The sequence below is a fragment of the Cupressus sempervirens genome, chromosome 1 (assembly GCF_028749045.1).
Source record: "Cupressus sempervirens isolate cs-2001-9-10 chromosome 1, ASM2874904v1, whole genome shotgun sequence".
In the NCBI taxonomy this organism is placed as follows: Eukaryota; Viridiplantae; Streptophyta; class Pinopsida; order Cupressales; family Cupressaceae; genus Cupressus; species Cupressus sempervirens.
This window is the reverse complement of record NC_143118.1, coordinates 527,936,993-527,963,841: the sequence shown is the minus strand read 5'-3', so window position 1 is coordinate 527,963,841 and position 26,849 is coordinate 527,936,993. Positions and strand designations below refer to the sequence as shown.

The window sequence follows — 26,849 nt, the reverse complement described above, 5'->3', positions numbered from 1 at the left end:
ACCAATTGAAGTGCAAATCTACAAAGGATATAAGTACATTATGTTGTTTGTTGATGATTATTCTGGAATGATGATAGTTATGTTTCTGAAACAGAAATTTGATGCTTCCCAAATGTTTAAGTGGTACTTAGCAAGAGTTGAGAAGGAAACAGGTAAAAATATGACATGTCTAAGATCTAACAGAGGAGAACGATTTACATTAAATGAGTTTGAAATGTTTTGCAATGACAGAGGAATCAAAAGATAAACATTTGGCCCTAGAACCCCTCCACAAAATAGAATTGTTGAAAGAAGGAACAAATCTATAATGGATTATGCTAGAACACTCATGATGGAGAAAAATGTTACTTTGAAATATTGGAGAGAAGTTGTAAGTATAGTTGTCTATACCTTGAGCCGTGTACAAGTCAAGAAAGGTACCTATTCAATACCTTTTGAATTATGGTATGGATACTCACCCAATGTAAAATACTTTAAGGTATTTGGAAACAAATGTTACATTCTGAAGGATTTCAGGAATGGTAAACTTGATGCAAAAAGTGAAGAAGGTATATTCCTAGGCTATTCCACAAGAAGTAAAGTTTATAAGTGTTTGAACTCTAACACTAACAAAGTTGTGGAAAGTGAAAATGTGAACTTTGATGAATATACAGAAATACATGAGGCTAAACCTATGAAAGAACCATAAGAATACAAATCATTTGTATACTCTTATGAAGGTATGCCTGCAGAAGAAGATGCAACAAATCAAGCTACAAACTAAAAGAAAGTTTCAATGACTGTCGAGTCACAAACTATGAATGTTGAATTACTCTCAGATACCAAATTATAGAATGAAGTTGAAGCACATTGTGATTCTTAGATTAGTGGAAATGCTAAGCTACCTGATAAAGATGTGCACAGTAATTCTGAAGTCGAGAGACAAATTGAAGAAACTAGAGCTAAACCAAGATTGTCCAAATATGTTAAGAGACATTATCCTACTACACAAATTATTGGGGATAAAGATGCTAAACCAATGACAAGAAATACATTAAGAAATGATACATGTTTCTTGAGCATGAAAAAATCCAAATTAGTAAAAGATGCATTGGAGGATGTAGACTGTAGTAAGTCCATGGAATAAGAGATTTAACGAATTGAGAAAAACAATATATGGACTTTAGTTCCTAGACTAGAAGACAAAAATGTGATTGGCACCAAGTGGATATTCAGAAACGAGCTAGATGAAAATGGTGAAGTAACTAGAAACAAGGCAAGATTAGTTTACAAAGGATATGCACAAGAAGAAATAATTGACTATGGACAGACATTTGCCCCTGTTGCTAGATTGGAAGGAGTAAGAACTTTACTTGCTTATTATGCATACAAAGGTTTCATAGTTTATCAAATGGATGTTAAATATGCATTTCTGAATAGCATATTAGAAGAAGAAGTTTTCATAGAACAACTAGAAGGTTTTTTTGATGTTAACAATAAGAAAATGGTATATAAATTACACACAGCTCTATATGGTTTGAAATAAGAACTAAGAACATGGTATGAGAGACTTCATAAGTATCTTGTGATGATTGGATTTGAAACGACTAATGATAACAACAATATATACATAAAGATAGAGAAAAGCAAAGGTATTTTGTTATCTAAAATTTTTGTTGATGATATCATATTTGGAGGACAAGATGCTTTATGCAAAGCTTTTGAAAATGAAATGAAGTAAGAATTTGAAATTTTTATGTTTGGAGAAATCAAATTCTTTGTGGATTTACAAATATATCAGATGAAACATGGTATATACATCACTCAGTCAAAATATGTCAAAGAAATATTGAAAACTTTTGGATTGGAGGATTTAAAACTAGTAAGTACACCCATGGTGATAGGACGCAAATTGTCAAAGAATGATGATTCAATTGAAGTGAATCAAACACTATATAGGTCTATGATTGAAAAATTACAATATGTGGTACATAGCAGACCTGACATTGCATTATTTGTAGGGATAGTTCCTAGATTCTTTGCTAATCCTAGGGAGAATCAATTGATGGTTGTAAAGATAATAATGAGATATCTAAAAGGAACAAAGGAGTTTGGTCTATACTATAAGAAAAATGAGAAATTTGAATTAAGAGCCTACACTGATGCTAAGTTGGAAACATTGATGACAGAAAGAGCACCAGTGGAGGAGCATTTTTCTTAGGTAAGAGGTTGGTTACATGGACTAGCAAGAAACAAAATTGCACCTCACAATATACAGTTGAAGTTAAATATGTTGTTTCTGCTATGAATTATACAAACATTGTATGGATCAAACAGTTACTCAAAGGAATGAAGAAAGAGATCACAGAACCAGTAACACTTTATTGTGATAATACAAGTGCTATCAGTATATCAAAGAATCTTGTGATGCACAAAAAGACTAAGCACATTGCAATCAAGTATCATTACTTGAGAGAATTAGTTCAAGATAAAGAGGTGAAGATGGAATATGTTAACACAAAGGAACACATTGTTGATATCTTCACAAAAGCATTACCTAAGGATGCTCATGAGTATCTAAGAGATAAACTAGGGGTGATACCCCTATCAAAGGCTATCTAAATAACAAAAGGAGTGCCTTGCATCAAACAAGTTTCTTTTCAATACTACAAATTGATGCAAAGGATCTTACTTTAGGAGCTACCTAAAGTAACCAAAGAGATGAAACTTCAAAATCAGTCACAAGTAAGGTGACAGAGGGAGAAACTGAAGAAACTAAATAGATTCTATCAACATGATTAAGATGACAAATCTTTGTTGATCTCATATTGGTTTTGACAAGTGAGTGTCAACACACTTAAGTCATTTACTTAGTTCATGCCAAACTAGTAATACATGTCGAGCACAACCTATAAATATTAGGCCATGTTGAGTTACAATGAGTGTTGAGTCACTCATATGCCAAGTCACTTAGGTGCTAAGTTGATAGATCGTGTCGAGTGATTCAAGAGCTGAGTAAGTAGTGGAAGTCAAGTAATGTACATGCTGAGTCATAGTATATAGAATAGTGCATGCCGAGCATCAGAGACTTCATATGCTAAGTGACACAGTTTTGACATATTTGTTTGTAATGGCACAAACAACTATGTAAACTATTTTTGAGCTAACTTAAGATTATATTTTGATATTATGGAGATAAAGACAAATCTTTACTTGGATTCCCTATGCAATTACATGCAACCAATTAGAAAAAGGGAAGGATTAAGGAACAAAATGGATGAATCTTAGCCATAGATTTATACCTAATCATAAGCCACCTAAGTCTTCTTAAAGAGGACGAAGCCCTAAACTCTTTATGGGTGAGTGATTGAATTGGAGGAGCGAACAAGATAGTTTACATGCAAAGCATTCAAGGTGACTTAGAAGTAAGAGTGAATTGCATAATCAGTTAGAGAAGAATAGAGGATAGAGAGAAGGATACAACATTGAGATACCTAATCATGAAGGATCATTTAGAAATTGTGCAAAGGTGATATGTTATCAAGCAAATAAGTGCCAACCGCAAGATCTATGCTGAGAAATTTTAACAAGTGATTTCAATTAAATCTCTTAACAAAGTAGTCCTAACATGTTGTATGAAATCCTTTAAAATGATGCTTACTTAGTTGTAAGTTGAAGTCCTCTAACAAGGCACACTTCTAAAAGAGTGTTAAAATCCTCTAACAAGGTGAGACCTAATAGTCTTTGTAAGCTTTTAATAGGGTAGACCTTTCACAGGGTAGATCATGTTTCATTGTCAAATCATTGTAACCTTCATTAGATACACTTTGTTACTGCAGTAGTGAAGATTTTTGGGTGTCATCCCCACCCTAGTTTTACCTTCTCACTTGGAGGGTTTTTGGGTAATCATGTCTGGTGTTATGTGTGTGAATGTTTACATGGTTATGTGATTTAGATGCATATAATTTACATGTTATTTCAGTATATAAATGCATGTGATGTATGAATGGTGAAAATTTTATGGGTCCAAGATTAAACTATTGATTCAACCCTCCCCCCACCCCACCTCAATAGTTTATTTTTTCCCCTTCTAATTCCAACAATTGGTATCAGAGCCTTGTTCTCTGAAATAGAAGCTTTGCAGCTTTGAGGAAAGATCTTGAAGTTGAAGTCTACAAGTTGGGGAAAACTATTGAGAACCAAGAGATTAAAATACATCTTATACTACATCAATTGAATGAGGCAAGAGAGCAACTAAAGAAATCCTTGAAGAGAAGGAAAGAGATTGCCATTGCGGAGAATGACACACTATACAAAGAGATAGACACTACCAAGCTATTTGCAGATGCTGACTCCAATGAATTTAATGCAATAGTTGTAGATCTAATGGAAAAGAACAAAATCCAAGTTGAGAAAATCAAAAATCTCAAGCTAGAGCAAGAATCACAAGTTATACTACTATGTGAGGTGACTGAACAAAAGAAGAAAGCTTTGGAAGACAAGGCCATGATTGAAGAAGACAAGAGAATTTTGGCCAGCAGATTGGAAGAGAAGTCAACAGAGTTAACCAAGATTTCCAACATGCAATTGGATACTCTAAGTCAAATGATGAATGCCAACTATGAATTGAATGTCAAGGACATTGAGATAACTACATTGAAGCTATAGAATGAACAATTGTAGAGTGACCTAAAGAGAGAAAAGGAATTTGTTGAAAGTTTCAACAAGCCAAATGAAGCCATCAAATACTTTGAGCAATTACTAAGATCCCCTAGACCTAACAATGATACATCAGGACTGGGTTATACAAGTATTTAAGAAGGAGAATCATCCAAAGTTGTAGAAGAAAGGAACATCAAAGGTAAGAACTTCAAACCTACTTGTCATAATTGTGGTAAGAAAGGACATATTGCTAATGTGTGCAGGAGAAAAAATACAAATTAGAATGTCAAGCCTAAGAACATGACTCATTTTCATAGGTGCAACAAGAAAGATCATTAGGCACATGAATGCAAAACTAGGACCATGCATAAACAAATATTTGAGGGTTATTGCTAAAATTTTCAGAAGTATGGACATAGAGCTTTTGAATGCAGTTCCAAATCCATGTGGCCATCAAACAAGCCAACAAAGGTAAGAAATAATGGAAACTCTTACAATTGGGATTATAACACAAGATATAGATGTCATTGTTGTCAAGAATATGGACATGTTCCTAAGGATTGTATCAGGACACACTTTAGTGGCAACTACAAAAGGTGGTTGCATCAAATTACATGTTTTAGCTATTTCAAGACTAGTCACATCAGCAAATACTATCCAACTAGGTCAAAGGTACCAAGTTGTGAATTTGACAAAGGTAAAGGCAAGGCAGATGTTGAACACATCAAAGATGAGATGAAGAAGACATGGAAGAAGAAAGATGCTTGCAACACATCAAATGGAGAAGGGATCACTTCACCCATTGGGTTAGGTGGTCACACCTCATCAAACTAAGCAAACAAGAGGTATGTGGGACTGATATTTAAAGGTTATATCATGCATCAATTACAAAAGGATATAGAACTGAAAAGACTAAATTAGCATGAATAAAGGTGCATGATGTTGTTAGAAATTCAAGACAAATCGTCAAATTTTTCATGTTGTTGCCGAGTATGAAACATTTCCTATGCATGTCGAGTGGAATGTTAATTGATGTCGAGATACCAAACTATCTAATTGATGTCAAACTCATAGTAGCTATAGTGTAATGGAAACATCATTGGATGCCAAATGAACTCAAAATTGGTTATTGCTGAGCTTATAGCTGTGTAAGCACTCAGCATTAAATGGAAGGTTTTTCAAAGGATATATGATCAATTTAAGCTTATTTCTTCATCATTTTGAAATCGAGAAAGAGTGAGAAGAGCCATTAGCAACCTCAAATCCATCAAAAGCAATTATAGAAGATTTGTGTAGAGATTCACCATTAGCTCATCAGATTTTCAAAGGTATTTATCAAAAGTTGAGCTATGTAGTTTCAATTTTCATAAACCCTAGTTTAATAAGATGGCATCTAGTTCAAAAAATGTTGAAGGGAAAGAAGTTTTAAATGTTTAGCTAGTCAATAATGAAGTTAAGCAACCTGAATTTAAGGCCATTCCTAACATTGCCTATAAACAAGACCCTTCTAGTGCATCATCAATGATCTTGCCAAATGTGATAATGGTGCAAGATATGAGGAAATGCTACAATTGCAAGATAGGAAGCATTGGTGACATGGAGGTAAGGGATGCATATAATAGATTGTGTGAAAATGGTGTTCTAAAGGAAGAATACAAAATCGTAGAGAGAAAGGATTTGACACAAGCTCTAGATTTTCTAAATGTATTTAAGACTGAGTGGATATGTATTATGTTGAGCCAAATTTATGATGGTGCCTTCTGGCTAGAAGGAGGACCAATCAAAATATCCAAGAGAATAATCCATAGTGTTAGGGGTTACCCAACCCTAGATTAGCCAAAGACACTCAGGAGTGATTCCAAGGAAGTAATTGAGAAGAATACTAGAACAGTCTAGAATAAGAGAGGTATGACTATAGATACTATCATTGATCCATTGCTAAACTTTTTTGTAAGTGTAATCTCACATAAATTCTATCAATCTAGTAGATTGAATAGTGTACCCTACATAGCTGTGGATGTTGGTTATAAAATAGTAAGAAAGATCATACATATGATCTAGCAAAACTTCAACCACAACAACTTATGGAGAACCTTGGAGCTATAAGGAAAACCAAGAGTGCACAGTGCAAGTTTGGTTCCATGCTGGTTTGTATATTCTTTTATGTACAGAATACATTTCCCTCATTTGGTACAATAGGATGGAAAACAAATAGATCAATTGTAATATAGATTAATGAGTACATTGAGCAATTAGGAGAAAACTTTGAAACTATAATGACTAGTTACTTTGAAGATTTCAAGAAGTCAATGAAGCAGAGACTCAGGATTCTAGTTTCCTTAGTGGAGAAGCATTATGATGATGTATGTTTTCTTGTTGATGCTAACTATACATTTGTGCAAGCTGCCACACCAAGGGTAAGATGGTTGAGACCCTTAGGTTATGAGGTAAATGTAGATGAAGCCTCAGCAGCCATAACAACCCTACTTGCAGAGGAATTAGATAAGACTGCTAAAGTATTTGGAAACTATGAGATGGTGAAAACAAATATTGTCATGGAATTAAAAACTACCTCCACAAGGATAAGCTAGTTAAGAAACTAAAAGGAAAGTTTGGAGAAGGTGCAGAAGAGGAAGAGGAAGAAGAAGAAGAAGAGAATGAAGAGGAAGATCAAGCATAAGCACAAGAACCTCTAGCTCTGTTTCAAGGCATGGGAGAAGATAAAGAAGAAGAGGAGACTGTAGGTGCTAAGGGAGAAGAAGCCAGGGAAGCACCTACCACTGTTGGGTCAAAGAAGAGAAGCGAAAAGGCACATCTAGTGGCAAAGGCAAAGAAAGTTGTAAAACCTAGCCAAGCCAGGCCTACTGCACTCACCACCAGAGCTAGCACACATGCAACTACCCAAAAGGCCAAAGAAAAGACCAAGCGGACTGAACAAGGAGGCCAAGAATAGAAAAGACAAAGAAGAAAATATGTGGCACAGCCAGATTCTGATGAAGAAAAGATAGAATCAGATGATAATAGTCAATTTAAGGTGGTAAGTCACAATCCTCTCTCTGATCTTGAGAACTTATGCGAAAATGTCAAGAGCAATGTTGATTTATCTGGTTTTAGACATATTGGTTTTGATAAACTAGGAAAAGAAGAGAAAACCCAAGCAGAAGAGGCATTATATGCCATGATGTCAAAGTTTAAGAATACTCCACCAAAATTTTCCAACTCAATACCAAAAGGTTTATATGATATTATTGAGCAAAAATGGCATTATTGTCTGAATTTGGAAAGATAGATCAGGGAAATAACATTAGCCCAAGTAATTCCAGAGTTGAAAAAGGGACAAATTGCTAAGGCTATCAAGAGATATGCAGTTAGGTTTACACCTAAATATAGAGTCTTTAGCATTCTCTGAAATAACATTGAGGATGTTGTGAAAAAGTCAACACAAATCTAGAAACTCATTTATGGGTTTACCGCTGTGAAGCAAGGAGAAGTTGACCCTTCAGAGGGTAAACATGATGATAAGGATGATGCTAATAATGATGACAAGGAAAATGATGATAAGGAAGATGATAACAAAGATAATACAATTGGGGAAGAAACAAAAGAGAAAAATAATTACAAGGTAACAGTTGAGTAGTAGCAAGATGAACAGAGTGTGTAGGACACACAAGTGTCGAGCATTAGTCCTCCCCATGACACAACCAAAACCTCTGAAACCATAATTGTTAAGGATGTTTCTAATGCATCAACTTAGAACATCAATCTACTTATTGTATAAGATCTAAAGAAGATATTGGATCAATCCTGTGGAAATCCAGTTTTGGTTAGTGTAGATGAATTGCAAAAGGTAGTAACTGAAGTCACAAGGGAGAAGGTGAATCCACAAGAACCACCTTCAATCATCCCTTCAGTTACTCATGTACAACCTTTAATTTAAACAATGATAGACACATCCACCAAGGTTGATACAAGCGTTGCAATTGAGAAGAAGGCAGGAGAGATAGACACTACTACAAGTCAACAATAGGAAACAAGACAAATAGATTCATTTGTACCTATAACACAGGAACAAGGTGCTAGACAAGGCATAATAATAGACTAGGGCAAGCTTGAAGAGAGTGAGAAAACACCAAAGGTGAAGGAACAAGTGGCCATTTAAGCACTGGTAGCCCTACCAGCATCTGCCACTCCTTCTACTCAAACTCTTCAAAGGCCGAGCATAGAAGCTATTCCATTACAAATTTCAATACCAAGCCCCAGCTCATTAAAGGTAGAAAAGGTAATTAATTATGGAGACATAAGCCTTGATGAAGAAATTTTTATTCCAAAGTATGACTATGATACTAAACATTGGAGCAAATAGGCATTTTGCAACAAGCCTTGGAAAGGAAAAAGCATCACGAAATCATGCTTAGGAGAGAACATGCGCAAAAGCAAGCACTTTAGGATATAAAGGATATCTTCCTAGATGCATTTAGCCTACCAACTCCTAAAGAGATCAAGCCACTCATAGAACAACTAACTGATACAATGGAAAAGGTCACTAATGAAGACCTTGATACAAATGCAAAACTCTTAGAATGGTCTGAGAAAAAGTTTCAAAGCAAGGTAAATGAGAAAATATCCAATGAGATAGCACTACAACAAGTTGCATTGGCAACAAAGGTTGAGGATGTGAAGAAGGTATTTGAGAATATATTCTCACTATACACAAAACTATGTAATCCTACACTCTTCACCCAAGAAACCAGAAGTCACATTCTGAGTCTTGAGAGCAAAATATTTGCATCAGGTGCAAGCCTACCATCAAATCTAGCTCAAAGTGAGAAGCATTTCAGAACATTGCTTCAAAAATAGAGTTAATTAGCTTTCTTAACAGTAGATGAGGCTAATATTAGAGCCAATCTAACAAGTATTTAGGCTACCCTTACCCCACCTATGGAGATAATGCACAAGGAGCTAGGCTATGCCGAGACTTTATTGAAGAAAGACCCCAATCTTTCTACTTTAGATAGTTTGGTACACCTTGTTGTCGAACTTGCAATCCAAATTAAGTCATTAGATGTTGCATGTGATAACTGGGATACAGCTCTAAGGATAATAATGGATGTCCATAAATCCTTTTTGGATAAACACACCATAGGTGTATAACCCATTTGATATAAGTGTCAAAAAGGGGGAGATATAATATAGGGGGAGATATAAGACAGGGGGAGATAAAGAATATGAAGATAGAAAATATAAGAGAGATAAAGAAAAGAGGTGATATACAAGGCAGAACATAGTAGCAGAGTTATATCATTGGGGTTGTTGGTGTTTTGAAACAACACGGTTCCAAATTAATCCGATGAGAACAAGATACATCTAGGGGCAACTACTTCCCATATTTAACATGTCATTTCAAACACTGGGCCAACTATAAGGCTTTGACCCTTCTTCTACTTTAGGCTCTACACAACCTAGGTAGGTGGACCTATAGATTCTTTATATGGTACAAGTTGTCAAAGCATACACTGAATCTAAATAAAGCAAATAAAACCCTTAATCTTCTAACACATATGCACAGATCTCAGACATGTAATAGCTAATAGCATCACCAAAGAAATTACTAAGCTAAGTGAGGGCATCCTTTTCAGTTCATTCAACATTAAAGGGAAAGATATTTGATTAATGATGTTGATTTTTAGCAAAAACCCCAAATATGCAGCAGTAAGAACAAGTGATCCTATAGCTGATCAGTGCCTTATCTATTGGGCAATTCTATGAATCAAACACATACATCTATGATACCAGTGACATATTTCATACACCCAGATATCAAATCTGTCTTATCACCTTGTGAATCAGACATTGGTGTTCATAAAGACCTCATTCTTATGAAGTATCATTCTCAAATAACCAGCAACCTTGTCAAACACATCAAGCATTTACTTGGCCCTTTCTTCCAATAGTAAAATATATCATACATAAAACCTTAAAGGATGCAAACAGGTCTCAGTTCTTTGTCCTTAAACCCCACAAGATTGTAAATTCAAGAGATAGGAGATGAGAATCAAAATGAAACTAAAGAGATTCTGCTCATATGTATTCATTTCCTTGAAACTATACATTCAAATGCATGAAATTAAAATATAGAAATGCCTAACAGATCAGAACTAACTATATTATCTTAACTACTATTGTTCATACAAGATAAAATATTCTAAAGAATGTGGTGTCACAATGATAAGAACACATCAAGATTGGAACCCTAGTTTCACAAATCTTAGAAAACTCAAGATTGGAACACACATGGTATCACAGCAATGAGTAATTTTTCTCCCAAAATTGGAACCAACCCTCACAATGGATGAGAAAGAAGGAGATATAGACAAGGAATGAATTTTCGAATTTTATCTAAAGATGACATGTGTCCACTTGAAATTCCATCCTCTACTACTGTAAAACATCTCTCATCTTTCTACCTTCGAAATTTGATTTAGTTTTCATCATTATTCTATAAAAAACTTGGAAATATCTCTTAGGAATGATGAAAACCCTTGTGTCACCAAAATATCTAGAATGAATTAAGAAATGTTGATAAAATCTGGATTTAACTGACTTGAAGGTGACCAAACTTGCCCATAACCGCATTTTTATTGTCTTTTACATACATTCAGCTCATTTCCCTGCTAGAAATCAAAACTAAACTTTGATACCTAAATGCGGTTGCAAACTGGGAATCTAGGAGAAAACCTCATGTAACTAGAACAGATGGCTTCTTATGCAAAAATAAACTCCATAAATGGAAAGTTCATCTTCTCCCAATTCTAGTGTTATATAATATAACTATATTTTCTTATCAGAAACTCCTTGAATCTAGCTTTGAAAATCAAGCTCCTTCCAGGCTTTGAAACTGCACTTGGTTGCAAATATTAAATATTTCTCAAAGTTTCAACTATAGGATAAAAGAAAATTTTATTTAAAATAGACCTGTATGTGATTTTTTGAGAAGAATATAATAAAATATTAAATTTTTCATTTTTGAAAATTTCCCTCCATTTTTCATCTGGGTCAAACTTGGTTTCACTAGCCTTGACATGTGTCAAGTTCTGATTGGCTGGATTCTATACAGTCACCTGAGACTGGGTGAAGTGGCACCCTTTGATTGGTCTCTGAAACCATTGCCACATGTCAATTTGTGATTGGCTACTAGAACTACCATGTCATCACTATGTCACCATCTGTTGACTGGATTGCCATGTCATCAATGATTGAGGCCTACTACCACGTGGCAGCTAGGCGCTTCCTTGTATTACGATTAGTAGCTACCAACTATGCATGTAGGAATGCACCCTTGTGACATGTGGCACCTCGTAATCCACATTAGGCTGAAGGTCCTCTGCCACTTGTCACTAGAAGATTCATCCCCAGGTCGCCATGTCATCCGCTAACCTACCTACCACATCACCTCCGACCTGGGCCCACTGCCACATGGCAACCAGGCGCTTCCCTACTTCACTTAACTTTTGTGCATCTCTAAAATGCAGGGAAGTGCCAACCATTGGATCTTGCCAAATGGTAAAATCCAGAGCACCCATCTCAGACTTGCCACGTCATTGCTATCTCAAAATCCACACTAGGTATCATGATTTGATTCACTTATTCAATGCCATGTCATCACTCTTGAGCATGCATATTTTGCTTCAAAATTTATATTCTTCATCCGGTCGGGGTCTACCGCGCACAAGTCTGGGCTTCCAAAAGCCACTTTTCTTTAAGATAACTATAGAGTTGTGTGATTCTATATAAAAAGATTTCAAAACCACCCAACACAACAAATATGGGACTAAAATCTCTTAATTAATTTTGTTCTCTAACATCCTCACGCATGTCTTTTCTGTATCTATCGCTCCATATTTGATATTCCAACTATGCATGAACCTTCTTAGAGCATTGCATGAAGCATGTCGAGTGCATCATTCAAAGTATTCAAAGATCAGACAAACTGCAGACGAATGATATTTGGAAAGATGTGGGAGGATCTTTCGAAAACAAAATCAGAATATAGATTTTACAAAGAAAATGTTTCTTGACAACGTTGACTAGGAATTGAGGCAATTTGGTGGGACATCTCTTACACTTTGCTAATACCAATGGCTATTTGATAAGAATGGAAATCCTTCTCACGGGTTCCTCCAACATTGACATCAAACTCATTAGAAAAGAATCATTGATAGGCAGCTATTGGAATGCACACCCCTACCACAGACTCCCCTATTTGTATTCTTGCAAACGCTTGAGCACACTCATGGGCCTCCAACAATTCTCATCTGTATGCCTCCTCGAGAATTATATGATCTCTGATCTCCAAAGTTGGATACATGGATGATGATGAAATGAACATCGGCTTTGCCATTACTTCGCTTAATATAGCTGAGAGAAAATTTGCTACAACCACTGCCTTCCAGGCATCCATACTAAACCATTCACTTTGTCCTATATGAGAACGAGCTTCACTCCTCTCTGGCCCTAAATACACCTAGCCTAGGGAATGTAGGGGCTCAAGAACATTTAGCATTCCTTCAATATTATGCTCTCCAAAATAAAAATGACTAGCCTCTTCCAGTGCTTCATGCCACATTTTATGCCATAATATTGCTACCCTAATCAGTTCCTTTAAGACTAACTTAGCCTAGTCAACCAAAACGTCACCATGTTGTCGCACTTTATCAGCAACTACTTGGGCAGCCTCTCTACGCAATGTGCTTATAGAATTTCATGCAACCAATAATGGATACATAAGAACCTGTGGATACCCTCTCCCAATTTGCACCAAAAGTGACTGAATTAGTTTTCTCACTGCAGGTATGTTTGAATGGATTCTTGCAATTATTTGAGGCAACACTACCAACCAGGTGTCAATATTCACATTGTTAAATCCATCATCTAATGCTTCATGCACTTTAGTGGTAGCTCCATGGTTGAACCATAAAGTAAGTAGCTAAAGAATATTCTGCAAACTATCATCTCCCCCTTTTGTATTCCTTGACTAGTCCCCTAGATCATCCAAAGTCATACCGGTAACTTGTAATTGATGGTCCTTCATTGTCTGGATAGCCTGTGTTGTGCTTAAAACCCATGCAATAACAACTGTATCAATTAATCCATTAAATTTGTAGTAATAATGTGCTCAATGAAGAAAATAATTGGAAACATTGCAACATCATTTTGACATCTTGAAACTCATAAAGTACTTTATCAACTTGGAGTCAATCAGGCCCCAGAGTGGGTCTGACTAAAAAAAAATTGAATTTAAACACTTGGATTTTTAAACTAGCTCATTCACCCTCTCGCACTGATTTGAAACAAATTCGACCACTAGAAATGAAATTGCAACTCATTTTACACATATCTGCAAACTGTCAACTTTGTGCCAGGAGGTCCTTTGACTGACTTTAAAAACTTACAAAAACAACTGATCGGGCTTTGAAATCAACAATACTAATTTTTTGTTCCACATTCTTGTATGATGTTGAATCTTGTCTCATAATGAATTCTCGGTCAAAAGATATTGACCGCCAAAGTTGCCCTCTCAGAACTGCCTGCAAGAAAACATGTTAGAAAATAATAAATTGTACTCGGATTTGGCATCAAAAATTGGGCAAACTGACACTTAGGGAAACAAAAGCTAGGGCATTAGTTCAATGTCACAAGGAGAGTATAAATATGGGATTAGGGCTCATGAAAAATAATTGGGCATGTTTGGCAAGTTGTCAAAGTAGGCTACTCAAAATTGCAAACTGGAAGCAATATCAAAAAAACATTTTTTGCAAATGGAATGGACCTAGAAAAGTGTGCAGGAAAATTTGTCAAGATTTGAAAATTGGCATACTTAAAATTATTTTCAGAGTACAACACAATGGTACAATCCATTCGATCTCACCTATCACAGATTTGGAGATATGACATCACAAATAGGGCTCCTCACCATTCTGTATTTCTGATTACCAGTGAAACTTTATAAATTGCAAATGAAATCACGTTTGAAAACTAATCAAATGGATTCATCACAAGCTCAAAATTGGAACACAACAAGTATCTGAACCCTAAAAACAATGCAATAGGAATTTTCTCATTTCAGTCAACTAGGTCAAGTTTATAACAAGTCAAACAGGGCCTTCCAAAATTCTAAACAATTCACATCAGCATGACAACAATAAATGACCAACTTTGAGGGATTCAAAACCTAGTCAAACGAATTCAAATCCACTTGAAACCTAAAACATAAGTTCGTTGGTATGGAAACTAAACACTCCCAAAGTGGAAAGTGATGAAACATTACTCAGTGTGAGATATTCAATTGCAAAAATGCAGATTTGGGCATTGCTTAAAATGAAACGTCATGAAATGGCTTAGAATGGTAGTTTATCTTCATGTAATTCATAGACGTACTGAATGCAAGGTGTTAGAAATATAAAACACCTCTTAGGCCTTGAATGGATAGTCGGGTACACATGCATCAAAAAGCACTTATAGGGCTTGATTTGATCCATCATACTCAAAATTAGGGCTTCAATTTTGAGTCCCGATAGGAGTGATCTACATTTTTGAGAGAAACAGAGAAAACAAGGATAGATATCAACTAAGAGAGAGCATATCAAATGAAAGAGTATCAGTATTACAACACATTGAAGTCAAAATGTATTAGTAAAGACACATTTACTCAGAAAGGAGCATAGATTTTGAATACAAGACAGATCTATTAACTCAAGGGGAGTTATGAAATTTTGAGGTATACAAGTTAGTGAAAATTTTTGAAGTTTTGTATATATGTCAAGTCATGGATATGTTATGCTTGACGGATTAAGGTTGATCATGAATATTCAAGTGTTTTTGACACTCATGTCAAAGGAGGAGATTGTTGATCTCAGATTGGTTTTGACAAGTGAGTGTTAACACACTTAAGTCATTTACTTAGTTTATGCCAAGCACAATATGTAAATATTAGACCATGTCGAGTTGCAATGAGTGTCAAGTCACTCAAGTGCCAAGAAGATAGACCATGCTGAGTGATTCATGAGTTGAGTAAATAGTGAATGTCAAGTAATGCAAGTGCCATGTCACAATATATAGAACAGTGTATGTTGAGCATCAAAGACTTCATATGTCGAGTGACATAGTTTTGACATATTTTTTTGTAATGGAACAAAAAATTAAGTATACCATTTTTGAGCCAACTTAAGATTATATTTTGATATTATGGAGATAAGGACGAATCTCTACTTGGATTCCCTATGCAATTGCATGCAACCAATTAGAAAAAGAGAATGATTAAGCAACAAAATAGATGAATCTTAGCCATAGATTCATACCTAACCGTAAGCCACCTAAGTCTTCTTAAGGAGGGCGAAGCCCTAAACTCTTTATGGGTGAGTGATTGAATTGGAGGAGTGAACAAGATAGTTTGCATGAAGAGCATTCAAGATGACTTAGAAGTAAGAGTGAAGTGCAGAATCTATTAGAGAAGAACAAAGGATAGATAGAAGGATATAGCATTGAGACATCTAATCATGAAGGATCAATTAGACATTGTGTAGAGGTGATCTGTTATCAGGAAAGTAAGTTCCAACTACAGGATCTATGCTGAGAAATTTTAATAGGTGATTTTAGTTAAATCTCTTAACAGAGTAGTCCTAACAAGCTATATGAAATCCTTTAACAGGGTGCTTATGTAGTTGTAAGTTGAAGTCCTTTAACAAGGCACACTTCTAACAAGGTGTTAAAATTTTCTAACAAGGTGAGACCTAACAGTCTTTGTAAGCCTTTAATAGGGTAGATCATGTTTCATTGTCAAATCATTGTAACTTTCATTGGATACACTTTATTAGTACAGTAGTGAATATTTGTGGGTGTCATCCCCACCCCAGTTTTACCTTCTCACTTGGAGGGTTTCTGGGTAATCACATTTGACATTATGTGTGTGAATGCTTACATGGTTATGTGATTTAGATGCATATGCTTTACATGTTATTTCAGTATATTAATGCATGCGATGGATGAATGGTGAAAATTTTATGGGTCCAAGATTGAACTATTGATTCTCCTCCCCCCCCTCTCAACAATTTACTTTTTGCCATTGTAATTCCAACAGTCTTTGGCATTGTTGTCAAAGAGGGAGATAATTGTTGATCAAGCCAACATAGGGAGATAATCAAGCTAGGGGAGATAATTGTTGATATTGTTGATCAAGGATAATACAAGCATGATGAAGGAGATAATAAAATGCAAGAAAAAGGTAGATAGTTATAGATCAAAAGAATAAAGAAGGAGAAATCCTAGCATCTACCTAGCAAGAGGGAGATATAGCAAGAAGAAATTCAGAGGGAGTTATAAGGAAGAGTTTTGTAACCTACTCAGAAGATGGAAGTTGCTAATAGAGGGAGAGATTTTAGTACAAGGAACTATTTTTCCTTTTGGTATTGTTTTAATGTTTTAACCTAATCGGTTTGGTTTGCCATCAATGCCAAAGAGGGATGTTGTTGAGATCAGATTGAAGAAGACTATCAAAGAGGGAGATTGTTGAAAATAGATTGATACAAGTATGATCAATATGCTTCAATCATTGTTTTGTCACTGATGTCAAACCTTTTTTTTTTTGTAAGAAAATTGCTTATGTGATTCAAGTACTATCACTTATTTGATTGATGAAGAGAATTTGATCAAAAGATGTAACAATAGCACCTAGAGGAAAGGTTGAGTTATGATTATGTAAAGGAGTACAAGAATTAGTTAAGATAGTGATGACATGATGCATTGATTATCCACTTAAGGTTACAAAGGCTAGTTACACTAAGAAAATCTAGAAGAACAAGTTACACAAAGTTTGTCTGCCAAGCTTAACCAAGTGGATAGTAGGTGTCGAGCAAAGTCAGTGCAAGGTGAGCAGAAAATTAGTTGGAGTTGAGTAGAAGTTTAATCTAGTGTATGCCAAGCAAAATAGTGGATGTCGAGTAAAGTTTAGTTGATGTCGAGCACCAGTAAACTTTAGTTCATGCTGAGTGATTTTATAGAGGATGTTGAGCAACGCAGTATGTGTTGAGCATCAAAAGCCAGATAATGCCAAGTGGCTACATTATTCAAAATATCATGAATTCAATGAATCTTAGCTGACAAGTTTATTTTCTTGGAATGTGTGAACTAAGTGGAAGATAAGATTGTTAAGTTGGTGGCACAGAATTCAAGGTAAGCCATTTTTAGGCGAATTCAAATAGGATTCAAGGAGAAGTATCTAAAAGAGATATGGAATGTGGGATAGATTCATTGTATCCTACCTAATCCATCCTAACCCTAAATTGGACGATAGAAAATAAGCGAAAAAATATCTTAATTTTCTATTTATAAGAATGACTAGTCAGAAGAAAAAAGAGTTATGTGCGAGAACCTAAGGAAGACAATGAGTCAAGGGTTTTGCTTCATCAAGTGACCTAAGAGAAGAGATTGCATTGGCATGTTAAGAAAGAAGACTTGAGGATATAAATGCTTGAAGGGTGAACAAGTTGTGAGAGCTAAAAAGTATAAAGGCCAAGCAGAATGGAGGACTAAAATAGTGATATGTAATCTACAAATGAAGTTGTAAGTTGTTGTTAGATCAAGCCTTACTATTACTCTTTAACAATTATATTAGTCTAGGGTAAATCCTTTGGATTAAGATTGACCTAAAAGTCATGTGTAAATCCTTTAACCACATGACATTTGGAGTGAATGGTCTAAAGTCCTCTAACAAGGCTCACTCCTAACAGGGTGATTGAAATCCTTTAATAGGGTCACATTTAATAGTGTGTATTGTAACCTTTAATAGGGTTGGCCTTTCACAGGGCATCACTTCAGAAGAGTGAAAACAAGTAGCATGTTACTGGTGGTTTTTCCCAAATTTGGTTTCCACATAAATCATTGTGTCAAGTGTGTTGATGAATCTGTTATGTTTCATGTTTATAGTTCTACAAGTTGATTTAACAGTAACCTATAAGTTTTAATGATTGCATAATCTTATGGATGAGTGCATGAAGAATGTTTTATGGGTTCACTAAGCTGAGAAAAGTTTTATTTATACATCTGGACCTTGAATAACTGATTCACCCCCCAGTCTCAGTTATTCTAAAAGAATTCCAATAGTTTTTGTGATCAGTCATGAAGAGTGTGGACAACCAAGTGTTTGTTGATTGAATGATGTTTGTTGACCAGATTTAAGGGAATTGTAAAGATATAATACAATCTGTATAATGCAGCTTGATAAGATGTATGTGTGAATCATACTATGATCAATGACTTTCATGAATATCAAACAATAACTTGATACTTGATGGTATCAATAAAGCTATCATATACGTTAGGGTTTCATATTTGAATGCTAATTAGATTGTTCATATAATGAAATTGCTGATTGGATAAGTAGCTCTCATTAATGAATTTCTAAAATAAAATGGAATGTGCCTCTAAATGATGAAATGCTATTCGGAACAATGGGATACCAAGGAAACTTGTTTGAATGCAGGATGCTTTGCATCACAACGACACACATCAAAAAGTGCAACTAGTTGAGTTTCCACCTAGATCAACTCTTCTCCCTTTGATACCATAAAATGGAGTATTTTGAGTTATTTTCTTTAAATTATAAAATAACAATATTGGTATTATTCGTATTTTAATGATCTATAGTAATTCCAAAAGAAAGATAAAATACAAGCACTACATTATGTGAGGACAACTCTATAATTAAATAATGTTGCATTACATACCTCTAGTTTAAGATTTCGTCAACTACAGCAAGGGACATGGAAAGATCTTCATTGTCTACTAGCAACTACCACAACTTTAGTTAAATTGATGTATTTTAGATGCTCTACAATTTGAATATCACAAATTAGAAAGAAATAACAAGCACAAGACACATGTTTGAGTAAAGAGAAAAATGTCTAGTGTAGCTACTCATGTAAGGGCGTCCATTCTCCAAATTCACATCTTGCATTGTCTGTTTCATATTTATCTGAAGATCTACAACCTAAAATTACCAAATAAATGCAAACATTACTCATTCTCATTGAGATAACATAAGATTTGAAATTTAAAAAATCAGAATTAAAATTTTACATCAATTTATAACTTAGGTGATGCACAAGTATACTTGAACATGCATTTTGTTACAAGCATTGAAAGTGACAATTGAGTTTAAAACGATATCTAGAAGCTTAGAAAATATACACAGCAACACACACATGCAACTATATGACCAATTATAATATGAATAACATCATTAGACTAACCAATAAATAATGGTCAATACGCTATAAAGAAGGCAACCATTTTATAGATAAAATCTCTAGTTCGTTGTGATGATATTATAGTGAGTTATAATGAAAATCCATCTAAGATGGTACTACCAAAATAAATATCATTTATGTTTCTCTCCATTGGCAATAATTTCATTTGAAAATCCATCTGATTAAGATAACTATCATTTCCAATCAACCCTAAACCAATTAAAGTCATAACTATGGATGAAACAGAAATGAAATGGAAAGGAAACGACATAGTTTTATACCCAGTACTAGAAAGTACAAGACTTGTGATACCCTAATGTTGTAGAAGGATAATAACATGTTTAAAAGAAAATATGCCCAATTCATATCAAACAAGAGTTGTAGGGTAGCTAAGTTCCCATCAAAGATGGAAGAGCTATTAAAATTTTGTTTTGCTTGTCTAAAAGGAAATAAAACCAGCCAATTTCAATAGAGTTTCACTACCAAAATTATCATCTGAAAATGGAGAAAAAAGTCCCACGCTTAATAGAAAAGTTATACAAATTTAAAGTTTACTACTCTATTTAGAATGTGGCAATGAGTTTTTAAGTATAATAGTATTATTAAGAATGCACCAGCCATGTTCTCAATTCATGGCCATGGTTTCAATTAGTAATAATAGTAGTAAACAGATGAGTCCTAATTTATAATTCATTTATCTCCAAATGTCTACTTAAAAACCTCCAGCATTATCCTTGTTTATGTCAATTGCATTTATGATATATTTAATGGATAAATCTAAAATCATAGATAACTCAAAAAAATCTTAAATAACTTTTAAATTGAATTGTATTACACAATTTAATCCTGAAACTTTTAAATTGAATTGTAGTATAAAATTGATTAGATAAGCAGTTTAAAGATATTTCTGACAACTTTACAATTTTTTAAAATACTTCTTCAAATACCTTTATGCAACATCAAGTTAAGATGTGAAAATGAATAAAAAAGCTAATGGCACCAAATTCCAATTATTAAAACATCAAGTTAAAATGTGAAAAAAGCTAACTACACCAGACTTCCAATTATTTAGAAACAATTGTTCATCTGATATTTGTATATCACAAAGCTGAAAATAAATCCCGTAATCAACCAGCTAGTCAAATTCACTAGAGCAGGAGGCATGAATGACGTTGCTCCAAAAGTACATTCATATTGATATTATTCATCCAAGTTTTCTCATGCCATAGCTTCTGAAAACCATACCGAGATTGGGGCTATGACATCTATTAGGAAAGACCAGTTGACAACACCATATGGGTTGAGGTTTTCAAAAATTCTTCTTGGGATAATCAGTCCCCAAACCACATATATATCATATATCAGTCGGTATAGTGGAAAATCCCATGGAACGTTATCCGGTAAGATAGCTGTGCTGCACATATTAGGAACATTGTGAATCATCCAACATGTTTTTACCCAGAATATCAGTGTCGCAACAGTTGTCCCTACCATCTACATAAATATGTATGATGATAGAAATGACAAGGAGAATCCTTGATAATTACTATGAGAGTAATTAATTGAATCGTTGAAATAGGACGGGATGCCGAGAGTTGTTATTGTGCCATGAATATGGAATGTGGAGCGATATTCATGTAGTGACAAAGTTTGAATTCTTAGAGTAAAGTTAGGGCTTGACTGATAGTAATATTGTAATTTTTCTACTCATGCTAAATCTGAAATTTAAAGAACGATCTTGCTGAAAGATAAAAGTAAGAAATTACAAAAATAGAGGAAATATAGAACTGGTTAATAATGAAATTTTATTATTCATTCATTGTGTATCAATTACAAAACATGAGTATTTATGCAAAACCAATCACCCCATAGAATGGGAAATCACAGTCAAATACCCAGCAATAACTAACACATGTAAGTTTTATCTCCAACTAACATAATGCAGCATGGAAATAGTCCAGTTTCACCATCCAAACTAGAAGTTAAGATTTAGAGGAGTATGAGCTGTTAGTTTGAATTAATCACCAACAGTAATGAGCTGTTAGTTTGAATTAATCACCAACACCCCCCCTTAATTCTAACTAAGGAGAAAAGAAAAATCTAAGAAGAGGAAAGAGGGAAAACCCAATAGGAATAAAACTCCCCCTCAAAATAGATGTTAATAAAGCAATAAAACTACCACACTACAATTTCTTTGACCCCAAGAAGATCCCCAAGAAAGTGAAATGGAAGAGAAGATAGATGCCTCCATGGTGTGTAGTGAATGGTAGATGCTCGACACTGTGTGCAGAAGGTGGTTCATGATCTTCGAACAACATTATTCCATTTAAGAAGAAACATAACTGAAGATGTATGAATGAAGTCTCCCCAATTCTAAAAGGAATATGTAGGAAGAAATCTCAAGATGTATGATGCCTTTGACAACTGCTCCGTGGTCTCTATATAGATCTTGAAATGGCTATAATCTTTTAGAAACTGTTGTAGAACTTAATCAAAAGACACATTTTTCACCTCAAAAGGTAAATAGATCTCCTCAGAATGTTGTGAAAATGTATCCAAACTCGTATCAATCTGTGAAGAATGACTATGTAGAGAAGGAAGAATAAGGCCAAGAGGCTCCCTCACAACAACTAAAGAAGAGTCACCTTTGTCAAATAGAAGATGAATAAAATCAATGTTATCCTCTAGATCTAAAATTAGCAATTCTACAAACCAAAATGATATGTCTGGTAGAAATCTATCCTAATGAACTAAATCTGGAAGACACAAATGATCCTGTTTCAAAGAAACATTGGAAGCTTTCAATGAAGCAACTCTAATCTCTGAAAAAACAACAGAAGCACCAAGGTTATCAATAAACTGATCATCCACAAAGGATGTGTTCACACAAGATGAGGCAACTAAAATCTTAGTATCACCCATAGAAGCTTGGTTATCCAAGGAATCATCACTTTTAGATGAAGAATCAATGTCTCCATACAATTGCCGAATGATGGTCCAAGCAATGAAAGGGCACTCTGTGTGCTCTATATGATATAAAATATCTTCAGAAATAGTAAGACATATTAGTCTATAGACAATATCATTACTATTAAACCATGCAATTTTTTGTTTATACTCGCTTGGCTCAGAAATATGTCCAAGGAGATAGGGCATTAGATCTTGCTCAATGCAATGATCCTTTATCCCTTTTTTCCAAGACAGATAATTTTCTGAGGTTAGCTTGACAACAGATGGATGAAAATACATACTAGATATCATTGATCTCTCCCAAAATGAAACTTTTTTTTTCAGTTCGTGATTACAAATAGAAACACATTAACAACCCCCAATGTAATGAAAAAATTTCATTCTAAACAAGCTCTAATCTGCAATACCTACAACAAAAATAATATTACTTCTTCCAGCTCCCTATGCTCTAATACCATGTAATTTTTCTACTCATGCTAAATCTGAAATTTAAAGAACGATCTTGCTGAAAGATAAAAGCAAAAAATTACAGAAATAGAGGAAAAACAGAGCTGGTTAATAATGAAAATTTATTATTCATTCAGTGTGTATCAATTACAAAACATGAGCATTTATGCAAAACCAATCACCCAATAGAATAGGAAATCACGGTCAAATACCCAGCAATAACTAACACATGTAAATTTTATCTCCAACTAACATAATGCAGCATGGAAATAGTCCGGTTTCACCATCCAAACTAGAAGTTAAGATTTAGAGGAGTATGAGCTGTTAGTTTGAATTAATCACCAACAATAATGAGTTGTTAGTTTGAATTAATCACCAACAAATATCACTCAAAATATTGAAGCATATATTGGCCACTGGTCTACCTGGTAAGATGTAACCAAAAATGTATTCATCTAAATGACATTGGATCCGGAGGAAAAAGAGAGAGAAAGTTAGATGAAATATTTTTCTAGCATTTTTATAAGTCATGAAGTGTGACCCACAATTTTGTTTGATGCATGAGCATTTTGAAGATGGATCATAGAGTGTGATCCAAAATTTTGATGCTTGATCATAAAATGTAGTCCAAGATTTTGATATTAAAATTTTTACACAATCAGCATTGTGATCTGCGAAAATCAGAAAATATTAAAAGTACATTAATGCAAGAATTCATAGCATGATTTCTGTCTTGTTTTCCAAAATGAACATTTTTCATACCTTATCGGTATTAAGCTTTATAATGCCAATTGGCAGAGTGAAGAATATGGAAAGGCCACATAAAAACCCCCCACCAGCGCAATCAAAATTGATCATTAAACCATTCACAAACTATAATGTTAGTTGTTAAAGTTGAGAAAAGAATTATGAAAAACCGCCACTCAGGTACTGTGTTGTACTTTCCCATGAGCCTAGAGTGCACATCCATTTCCTTATCTTTGAAGTTATCCATCCTGAGATTCCATGTCTCTGCTTTTACAAATTACAGGTCACTAAGACTATCATTTCCAAATCTAAGACAACAACATTAGATTATATTAGAGGGAAGGGAACATAAAAACTATTACTTTCCATGGAAGATTACTGCATGCATGACAGGAGCAAATAATGCTGCAAAGGCTATGCTATTAGAAAAAAAGAAAAAATATGCTCAGATGTAAAAGGCCATTCTTCTCGTATGTCTGTTCATCCAAATGAAGCTTGGAATCAACTATGGGAGAAATATTGTAATTTGTCCTGTACATGTTTTGTGAGACTTGAGGGAAATTGTATTTTTGTCAGCGAACACTTCATTGTAGATGTATATTCTAAATATTAATGAGTTTCCTCAAATTAGGTATGATGTCTTATTTGTTTTCGCTGGCTAAACTTAATTAAATGGATTATGCATGCATCTCAACTAGTTTACATTGAAGAAACAAAGGGTAATTATCTCCAGTTGTACTCTCATATCCAAACTTCTGCATTTATATATCTTTGCAACGATATGTAAATATCTGTAGTTGTCCTGTCATATGTAAACGTCTGCTATTTCACATCTAAGCAACGTGTAAATATCTGCACTTGTACTTTTGCATTCAAACTTAACCAATTGCTCCTACCTTGTGTGGACTATTCCAGTACAGTTCCCAGAAATAAGCTTCATTGCCCATCGTATGTGCAATACTTCAAATATTTGGGAGACTTAGAAGGTTCTACAAGAACTGAGAATCTAATATTTGATGAGCGGTCTCTGGAGATAGACTCCATGATCAAATATTAGACTCTCAATTTAGCATTACTTAATATGGCACTGACTTTCCAGAGGACATAAAATTTGATTCCAATGTTTGTAGCGCTTGCAAGCTTTCAAATTATGATAAAACCAGTCCTGGTGAAACTTCTAACAATTACAATAACAAAACCTATATTCCTAGACACTCCATTGTCTTTGGCAGATTTTCTAAATGTTATGGGGAATCCTTTGGGGGAGGAAAAAGAAACTTACCTGTTGAAACTATGCAGCCCAAGAAAATGACCAAACAAACATCTCCCACCAAGAAGAGTAAATGGGTAATTATTAGGCTGAGCACCCATTCGCATTCTCATGATCAAAAATTTGCAGGGCTAATAAACAATTATGCGCACACATCTCACCTGCGTGTGAGAGCAAAAAAAAAATGAATGCCAGTTGTGCCTACAACGATGCTGGTAACCTTTGGAGTTGAACAACTCACCCAAGTCATCAACCACCCGTAGTTGTGAGATGGGTGATGTAGTGTCCATAGCCTCTTTCAAATAGTTTATGACTTTCTTTCTTGTGTTCATAGAGGATAATGAAGTTGGCAAATAAAGTAACAAAGGCATGGCATAGGATTTTAGAATTATGGATCTCCAACATCAATGCATACTCCGTACTTTACCAAACAAAGCTAGGGTAAAAAGTACTAAGAAATCTATATCCTTCTTAAAGCTAAATGTGGGGCTTGGTGGGAAAAATGAGGCAAGCAACTTTGTACAAAAGAAATGAGGAATTACCAAACAAAGCTAGGGTAAAAAGTACTAACAAATCTATTTCCTTCCTAAAGTCAAATGTGGGGCTTGGTGGGAAAAATGAGGTAAGCAACTTTGTACGAAAGAAATGAGGAAATTCAAGGGACTAAGTGGTTATATAGGTGGTTACTATATTTACATGGTAAAATTTTCTAACAAAGCTACATCGTTCCTAAATCTAATTGAAGATTTTAGTCGAGACGGTGATGCCAACAACTTTGCAAGGAGGACATGGGAACAACCAAAGGTCTAAATGGTTGTATGAATGGTACTACATTACTATTAATATAAGAATATTATTGTAAGTGTTTGATTATGATTTCTTAGCATTCGTTTTAGATAAAGTTGTCAGCTTGGAAAATTTATAATATTTTCTTTCTCTTCCAGCAATAGTAATGGTATATCTCCTCTAGCATAAGGTTTGAAGGGTCCACTACTTTGGAAGTAATTTTTTTTCCTTTTCTAAAGATAGTAACAATATCTCTCCTCTAGCTTGAGATTGAAGTTATTGTACTTTCTAACACCCATATTCAAGGGTTGATGCTTGTATAAATGTAATAGATATTTTATTATTATATATATGAATCTGGAACCCACGCCCACAATTTACCAGCCAATAAATAAATAAAAGATGTCTTGGGTTGTTAAGGTACATTTCTAACTTCATTTCTCGTTTAATTCTCATATAATACTCATATTTAATCATTTCCCACAATTAGTTATTTGTATTGAATCTCTTTAATTGCATTCCTTGGAGCTCTTCAACTAGCAGGTTTTCAGTCCCAAGGTGTTTTCTCTTTCGGGCTTTTAATCTCTTTCTTCCAACAATGAACTAAAATCAACCGTCTAGATAAAGGCACATCTACTAATTGTGACTCCTTTTGGGCCCCTCTATTTGGTCCTAGATAGATCCTATCC

At 34.6% G+C, this 26,849-nt stretch overlaps 1 long non-coding RNA gene across 1 annotated transcript; it reads right to left on the bottom strand.

The window, feature by feature from the left end:
- Positions 1 to 23,924: 23,924 nt before the first annotated feature.
- On the bottom strand, positions 23,925 to 25,977 carry LOC149578542 (uncharacterized). Its single transcript, XR_016356458.1, has 2 exons — positions 25,387 to 25,977; positions 23,925 to 24,368 (listed from the first exon to the last, which is right to left on the bottom strand). It is a non-coding gene; the product is annotated as an uncharacterized LOC149578542 (long non-coding RNA).
- Positions 25,978 to 26,849: the final 872 nt, after the last annotated feature.